Genomic DNA, 7,726 nt, shown 5'->3' with positions numbered 1-7,726 from the left:
CTTAAAAAAGTCTGAGACCTTAGTTGTGACCTTACCTACTATGTCAGACTGGACTTTCCAAGGTCCTGGCACCAAGTGTCATTTATATGGCCATTCAGAGCACTAAAATGAAAACATTCTCAGAGCGGACAACCAAAATGAAAACCCCAGAAGCCATGCCCCTGATATGGAAAGGATCACTGGAGATCTGTATGTCCTTGGGGACCTCTCTCTGTGAGGGCTAAGATAACCAATGGCCCTGAAAGGGACTAATTGGGGCCTGAGGCTCTTCACGGTGGCTCCCCTAAACCAGCTGTCTATCAGAAATCCAGAGCCTCAGGTAACTGTAAATATAGAAGGAAAACTGGCTGATTTCCTTCCTGACACCAGAGCTCCCTTTTCTGTCCTCCTTTCCACTCCAGGCCAACTATCCAAACGTAGCATGACAATTATTGGCATCTCTGGAAAACTTCTATTTTTCTTCTCTCAGCCCCTGAGATAGGGAAACCTAATTTCTTCTCATTCTTTCCTGATATTGCCAGAAAGCCTTACTCCCTTGCAAGAAAGGGACATTATAACTAAATTAGAGACTATGGTGCTACTCACTCAGGAGAGATAAACAATTATGTGAGCTGGGTATTGTAGTCTATAGATACCAGAGTTCAGAAAAATAGTTTGCCTGCTATATCAATTATTAAAGGAGATTCAATCCCACCCACTCTTCCCCAAAAAATAAACAGGGGTCTGACTCCTGGACACTCTCTCCAGTTCCTGGAATGGTTACAAACAGAGCAGGGCAATTACTATTATCAAGCTCACAGAGCTAAACGACCATTAAAATGCAGCAACAGGCCTTTCATTAAGGGAGGTACAAAACTTACCAAATGGCCCAAAGAATGTTTACTGAAAAAAAAGTTTGTCGGGGCGCCTGGGTGGCTTGGTCGGTTAAGCGTCCGACTTTCGCTTGGGTCATGATCTCGCGGTTCGTGGGTTCGAGCCCCGCGTCGGGCTCTGTGCTGACTGCCAGCTCAGAGCCTGGAGCCTGTTTCAGTCTGTGACTCCCTCTCTCTCTGACCCTCCCCTGCTCACGCTGTCTCTCTCTCTCTCCTAGAAAAAAAAAAAACAACATTAAAAAAAAATTTTTAAAAGTTTGTCAAGGACAGTTCTGCAAGTAGTATCAGGCTGTGAATATGTCTTAAAAACAATCTTTTCAACCACAAACTAGGCCTCCCAAGCAATCAACAAACTGGAGGATATTCAGAAAAGACTAAAAATTAGGTTTCACTCATTTTCCAAGATCAAAGAAATTCCAACATTTGTTTGTATGAGTTAATACTTTTACTATTTGGGTAAAGGCCTTCCCCTACAAGACAGAAAAGGCAGAAAAAGTAATACAGATTCTGCTTTATAAAATAATACTCAGGTTTTGCTTACCCCAAAATTTACAAATTAATAATGGTAATGACTGCCTTGACTCTAGTAGAACTTCTGACTCTTGAAAAAGTTTTACACCTCAAAAGAAAGCAAACTGTCTGCCTATACTCAGCAAAACTCTAAATAACACCTCACAAGCATTAGATGCTTTAAAAATATTTTTTTTAATTAAGCTAGGGACAAACTCTTGGAAATAGAGCCACCATTGATTACTTACTGCTCCTGCTTCTCCATTACCTGGGTTATGAGAGATTCCCTGACATATGTTGTTTACAAAGTCAGGGTCTCTCCTAGATTGTTTGACAGGTTTGAAAACTGGGGACATTACCTTAAGATGCCATCTTGTTCGTCAGTATAATCTTTACTTTGTGTTTTTCTCTTTGTGTCTGCTAATGTTTATGCCACCTCATGCCTGCCAGCCTGCCTGTAAAACCATACAGTGGGCCACTAGGCCGGCCCTTGGGTAGGCTCTAACTGCTGTACCTCTTCACCGTCCCTTATCAGCCTGAAGAAGCCAGAATGATCATCGTCCCTCTTCCCTAACAGCAGTTACAGGCCCCGTTCCAGGGGAGGAATAAATGGGGAAAAAGTTAGCATTACCCAGGGAGAGATAAGGGACCTTCAGAGAGGCAGACTGCAGCTGCAAGTGGGAGGCTAAAGAAACAGATGGGGTTTTCCCTTTATAAAATCCTTTATGAGCACCCCCCATTATCAAGGGCATTAGGTGAGTGGATCTAAATGAGATAGACAATCTAACCCTAAGACAATAGATGTGGGCCCTTGGCTTTACCCTAAACACCTTACTCCACTGGGTCAGGGAGCTATTACCGTGAATTTGACCACAGATACTCACTCCTTTAAACCAAGAGATGCAATATGGATAAAGGAGTAAAATGTCCAACCTCTAAAACCCCTCCGAGGGGCCCGTCCACTGTCATCTGGATCACCCCTACTGCAGTAAAGGTAGCCGAAGTGGGTCCCTAGATTCACTATAGTAGAGTGAAGCTGGCATCTCGAAATTGGGAGTGCTTCCTGATCCATCAACGCCATGCAAGCTGACCATATAGAAGAAGCAATCTGCAACTCCAGAGGGTCCAGGAGACTGCAGCCCTGCTTTGGTCACTCCAAAAGCTGACTAATCTATGCACGGCAGAAGCTTGAGGAATCAATGTTCCGATGAAACAAAAGACTGTCCTTATTTTCTATATATTTCCTCACTGTGATGCACTGTCAGACCTTGTTTCTCACTATTATTGTGATTCTTGCTCTACTCTTGACATAGGATTGGCTGAGGCCACCATGGCCGGATGGAAATGTGGTGAGAGGTTTCTGTTAACACTCATTTTCCTTTTGTGGATAGGATAGTTTGTTGGTACCAACGAAGTAAATCATAAGTGACTAAAAAAATTAGGTCCCCACAAACCTTGTAGTAAAACAAAATACCCCAATCCTACTACTGGGGTTTGACTTCTCAAAAGCTCAATTATTGGGAAAAACTGTCTTGCCTAGTGGGAAAAAGAGTGCATCACCGTCTCTTTAAAAACTTAACATGCCTAGGCCAAATATTTTATAACTCAACTGCCCAAAAACCTCAATGTTGGGGGGCCCAGATCACCTTGAGCCAGATCCCCATCGCTTATCTAACTTCTCTCATCTCCAAGAGGACTGGGACAATGTCAGTGCAGCTATCAAATGGCAGGCCCCAGGTGGTCTATAATACATATGTGGAAGGACAGCCTATATAAACCTCTAAACCAAGGTGATGTTTTTTGACCCCAAATAAAGGGATCTGAGCATCAAAGGGGGGATTGTGGTAGGGTCTACTCCCTAAGGAAAGAAAAAAAAAAAAACCTCAAGGCAACCTGGCTGTAGGCATACGTGACAACATTCCTCATAACCTTGTAACATGAGACCACTTAATCAGATTGCATGTTTGTGTGTTACCATATATGGGAGACAAAGAAGTAAAACATATATAAAAAACTACACCACGTGGCATCCCAGGCTCAGTTCTTTGAGTATGAATAAGGTTCATGCCAGCAGGAATAAAGTTGCTTCCTGGAATGAAAAGCCTTGGTGTCATGACTCTGTTCGAAGATCCTGCTACATTACCAACTGAGCCAGCCAGGGGCCTCTAGTATTTTAACAAGTTATTTTTCTTTTTCCCCAAAGGACAAACTTGGCTTTCTTCTCTTTTCTATGCTATGCTTATTTCCTGTTTCACTAATTTAGGCTTTTATTATTTTTCAATATTTTTTGTTTCTATTTGGTTTAATTTTTTATCCTTTCTTTAATTCCTTAAGATGAATGCTCAGCTAATTGGTTTCCAGCCTTCCTTGTTTTCTTTTTATTTATTTATTTGTTGTTTAATGTTTATTCTTGACAGAGAGAGAAAGAGACAGAGCATAAGTGGGGAAGGGGCGCAGAGAGAAAGAGACACAGAATCTGAATCAGGTTCCAGGCTCCAAGCTATCAGCACAGAGCCTGACATGGGGCTCGAACTCATCAACCATGAAATCATGGCCTGAGCCAAAGTCTACGCTTAACCAGTGGATCCACCCAGGCACCCCAGCCTTCCTTATTTTCTAATACAGATTTTCCTCAACTTATAGTGGGGTTATGTCCTGATTATAAATTATAAATATTATAGGATTAAAATGCATTTAATACATGTAACCTGCTAAACATCATAGCTTAGCCTAGCTTCCCTTAAACATGCTTACAACACTTACATGAGCCTGCAGTTGGGAAACTCAACTCACACAAAGCATATTTGGTAATAAAGTGTTGAATATCTCATGTAATACATTGAATACTGTACTGAAAGTAAGAAACAGAATGGTTGTGTGGGTATAGAATAGTTGTATGTGCAGGGATTGTTTACCCTTATGATCACATGACTGACCAGGAGCTGCAGCTCACTGCTGCTGCCCAGCATCAGGAGAGAGGGTTGTCCTTTATATATATCACTAGCTAGGAAAAAGATAACAATTCAAAATTCCAAGTACAATTTCTCCTGAATGCGCATCACTTTCATGCCATCATAAAGTTGAAAAACCATAAGTAGAACAATGGTAAGTCAGGGACTGGCTATGTGTACATTTCACCTATGAATTTTTCCTTTACAAATGACTTTTTTTTGCATCTCACAGGTGTTTGTATGTAGTATATTCATTTTCATTCCACTCAAAACATTATTTAATTTTTATGGTGATATATTCTTTGACCCATGAGATATTTATAAGTGCATTTCTTAATCTCCAAACCCTTGGGTATTTTCCAGTTATCTGTCATTTTTCTAGCTTAATTTTATTGTAGAAATTATTCTGAGAGAAAACATATATAACAACATATTTTATATGATTTCCATCCTTTGAAATATGAGGTTTGCCTTAATTTGCAGCATTTGGACAACTCTGTAAATGATTGATGATCACTTGAAGAGAATATGAATTCTGCACTTGTTGGATGCAGTGTTCTATAGGTATCCATTAAATCTAGTTCACTATTTGTGTTCATCAAATATTCAAGGTACCATATTTATTATTTTTTTGTCTGCTTTGTTCCTTTAGTAACAAAGGAACCATGAAAAAAACTCATACTATGATTGTGAATTTGTCTATCTCCATTTTTAGTTTTACTAATTTTTACTTTGTTATATTTTTATATTGTATTTTTAGATAAATACGAAATTTGAAAACTTATAGCTTCTTGGTATCTTGAAAATTTAGCATTAATAACTGTCCCTCTGTTTCTAGTAATGCTTTTGACTATGAAGTCTACTTTGAAATTAATATAGCTATGCTGAATTCCTTTTGATTTGTCGCTTTTATATCATACTTTTTCATCCTATTACTTTCAACTTTCCTGTATCCTTATATGTTATATGTATCTCTTGTAAATAGCATTTTATTCTTTCACAGTTACCATAATTACTTAAATATTTGGGTTTAAATCAATCATCTTACTTTTTGCTTTATTTTTGTCTCACCCATTCTCTGTTATTTTCCTCTCTGTCCTTGCATTCTTTCTGGATTGGTTGAGATTTTTTTCCCCTGATATTTCTCTCAAGTAACTTGGAAGCTATGCATCCTGGTACTGTTGTTTTTGTGGTTATCCAAAATATTCCTCTATACTTCCTTGAATTATCAAATGCTTGTATAAATTAGTAATTATGTGCTTTTCCCTAATAATGCAAGGGACCTAGAATATGTTAACCCTGTTTAACTCTTTCTACTTCCAAGTATTTGTTTTTGTTTATTTTAAGTATACATATATATTTTTCTCTTTGTTACTCTTCTTTAATTTTTAAACTTTTTAAAATAGTTTATTGTCAAGTTGGTTTCCATATAACACCCAGTGCTCATGCCCACAAGTGCCCTCCTCCATACCCATCACCCGCCTTCCCATCCCCCCCACCCCATCTGCCCTCAGTTTGTTCTCGGCACTCAAGAGTCTCTCATGGTTTACTTCCCTCCCTCTTCCCCACTATTTTTCCCCTTCTTCTCACCCATGGTCCTCCATTAACTTCCTCCTAATCCACCGATATGTGCAAACATATGGTATCTGTCCTTCTCTGCCTGACTTATTTTGCTCAGCAGCATAACACCCTCAAGTTCCATCCATGTTGCTACACGTGGCCAGATTTCATTCTTTCTCATTGCCATGTAGTATTCCATCGTAGACATAAACCACATCTTCTTCATCCAGTCGTCCGTTGATGGACACTTAGGCTCTTTCCATGGTTTGGCTATTGTTGAGAGTGCTGCTATGAGCATTGGGGTCCATGTGCCCCTATGCATCAACACTCCTGGATCCCTTGGGTAAATTCCCAGCAGTGCTATTGCTGGGTCATAGGGAGTTCTATTGTTAATATTTTGAGGAATCTCCACACTGTTTTCCAGAGGGGCTGCACCAGTTTACATTCCCACCAACTCTCTTTGTTACTCTTCATATCTTTGAGCTTCTAACTGGAACACTTTTCCTAATGCTGGAAAAACCTAATTTGGTATTTCCTTTAGGAGAGATCTGATGATGATAAATTTGCTTTGTTTTTGTTTCTCTGAAAACATCCTTATTTCACCTTCATTCTTGAAGTACATTTTTTTTTCTGGATATAGAATTCTAAATTGGAACTAGGTTTCTTCTGTGTTTTGCAAACACCATGCCATTATATTGTGATTTCCACAGTTTCTATTGAGAATTTAGCTGTCAGTCTAATTATTGCTCTTTTTTCTAAACTGTATTTATTTGTTTAGAAAGAGAAATACAGGGGCGCCTGGGTGGCTTAGTCGGTTAAGCGTCCGACTTTCGCTTAGGTCATGATCTCGCGGTTCGTGGGTTCGAGCCCTGCGTCGGGCTCTGTGCAGACTGCCAGCTCGGAGCCTGGAGCCTGTTTCAGTCTGTGACTCCCTCTCTCTCTGACCCTCCCCTGCTCACACTGTCTCTCTCTCTCTCTCCTAGAAATAAATAAAATATTAAAAAAAAAAAAGAGAGAAATACAGTGTGAGTGGAAGAGGGACAGAGAGAGAGAGAGGGAGAGTGAGCGAACAAGAGAGAGAATCCCAAGCAGGCTCTGTGCCATGAGCAGAGAACCCAATAATGGGGCTCGATCTCGCAAATCATGAGATCATGACCTAAGCCAAAATCAAGAGTTGGCTGCTTAATCGACTGAGCCCTTAATTATTGCTCTTTTGAGGTATGGTAGGCTGAATAATGCCCTATTGATGATGTCTTTGTCCTAATCCCTATAACTTGCATGTATGCTACTTTCTATAGCAATTTAAAGATCTCGAAACGGGGAGGTTATCCTGAATTATCCAGATGGACCCTAAATGTAACCACAAGTGTCTGTAGAGTAGAGAAGCAGAGAGAGATTTGACACAGACAGAAAGGAAGAGGGCAATGTGACCACAGAGGCAGAGATTGGAATGATGTAGCTACAAACCAAGGAATTCTGGCTGCCAAAAGAAGCGGGAAGAAAGAACCAAGGAACAGATTCTCCCCTAGAGCATCTAGAGGGAGCGTAATCCTGCTGATGCCTAGATTTTGGCCCTGTGATACTGATTTCAAGCTACTGATCTCCAGAACTATGAAAGAATAGATTTTTATTGCTTTAAGCCACCAGTTTTGTGGTAATTTGTCACAACAGCCGTGGGAAATTAATATAAGACGGTGATTTGCTTTATTTCGATATTTGGCATGATCTATAACAGTTTTAGAATAACACACGTAGAATAGTTTTAGTTATTTTTTATAACATTTTATTTATTTATTTATTTTTAAATGTTTTATTTATTTCTAGGAGAGAGAG

This window comes from Hyaena hyaena, unplaced genomic scaffold (assembly GCF_003009895.1).
Source record: "Hyaena hyaena isolate Hyena2069 unplaced genomic scaffold, ASM300989v1 scaffold_348, whole genome shotgun sequence".
Taxonomy (NCBI): Eukaryota; Metazoa; Chordata; class Mammalia; order Carnivora; family Hyaenidae; genus Hyaena; species Hyaena hyaena.
Note: the sequence above shows the minus strand (reverse complement) of the source record.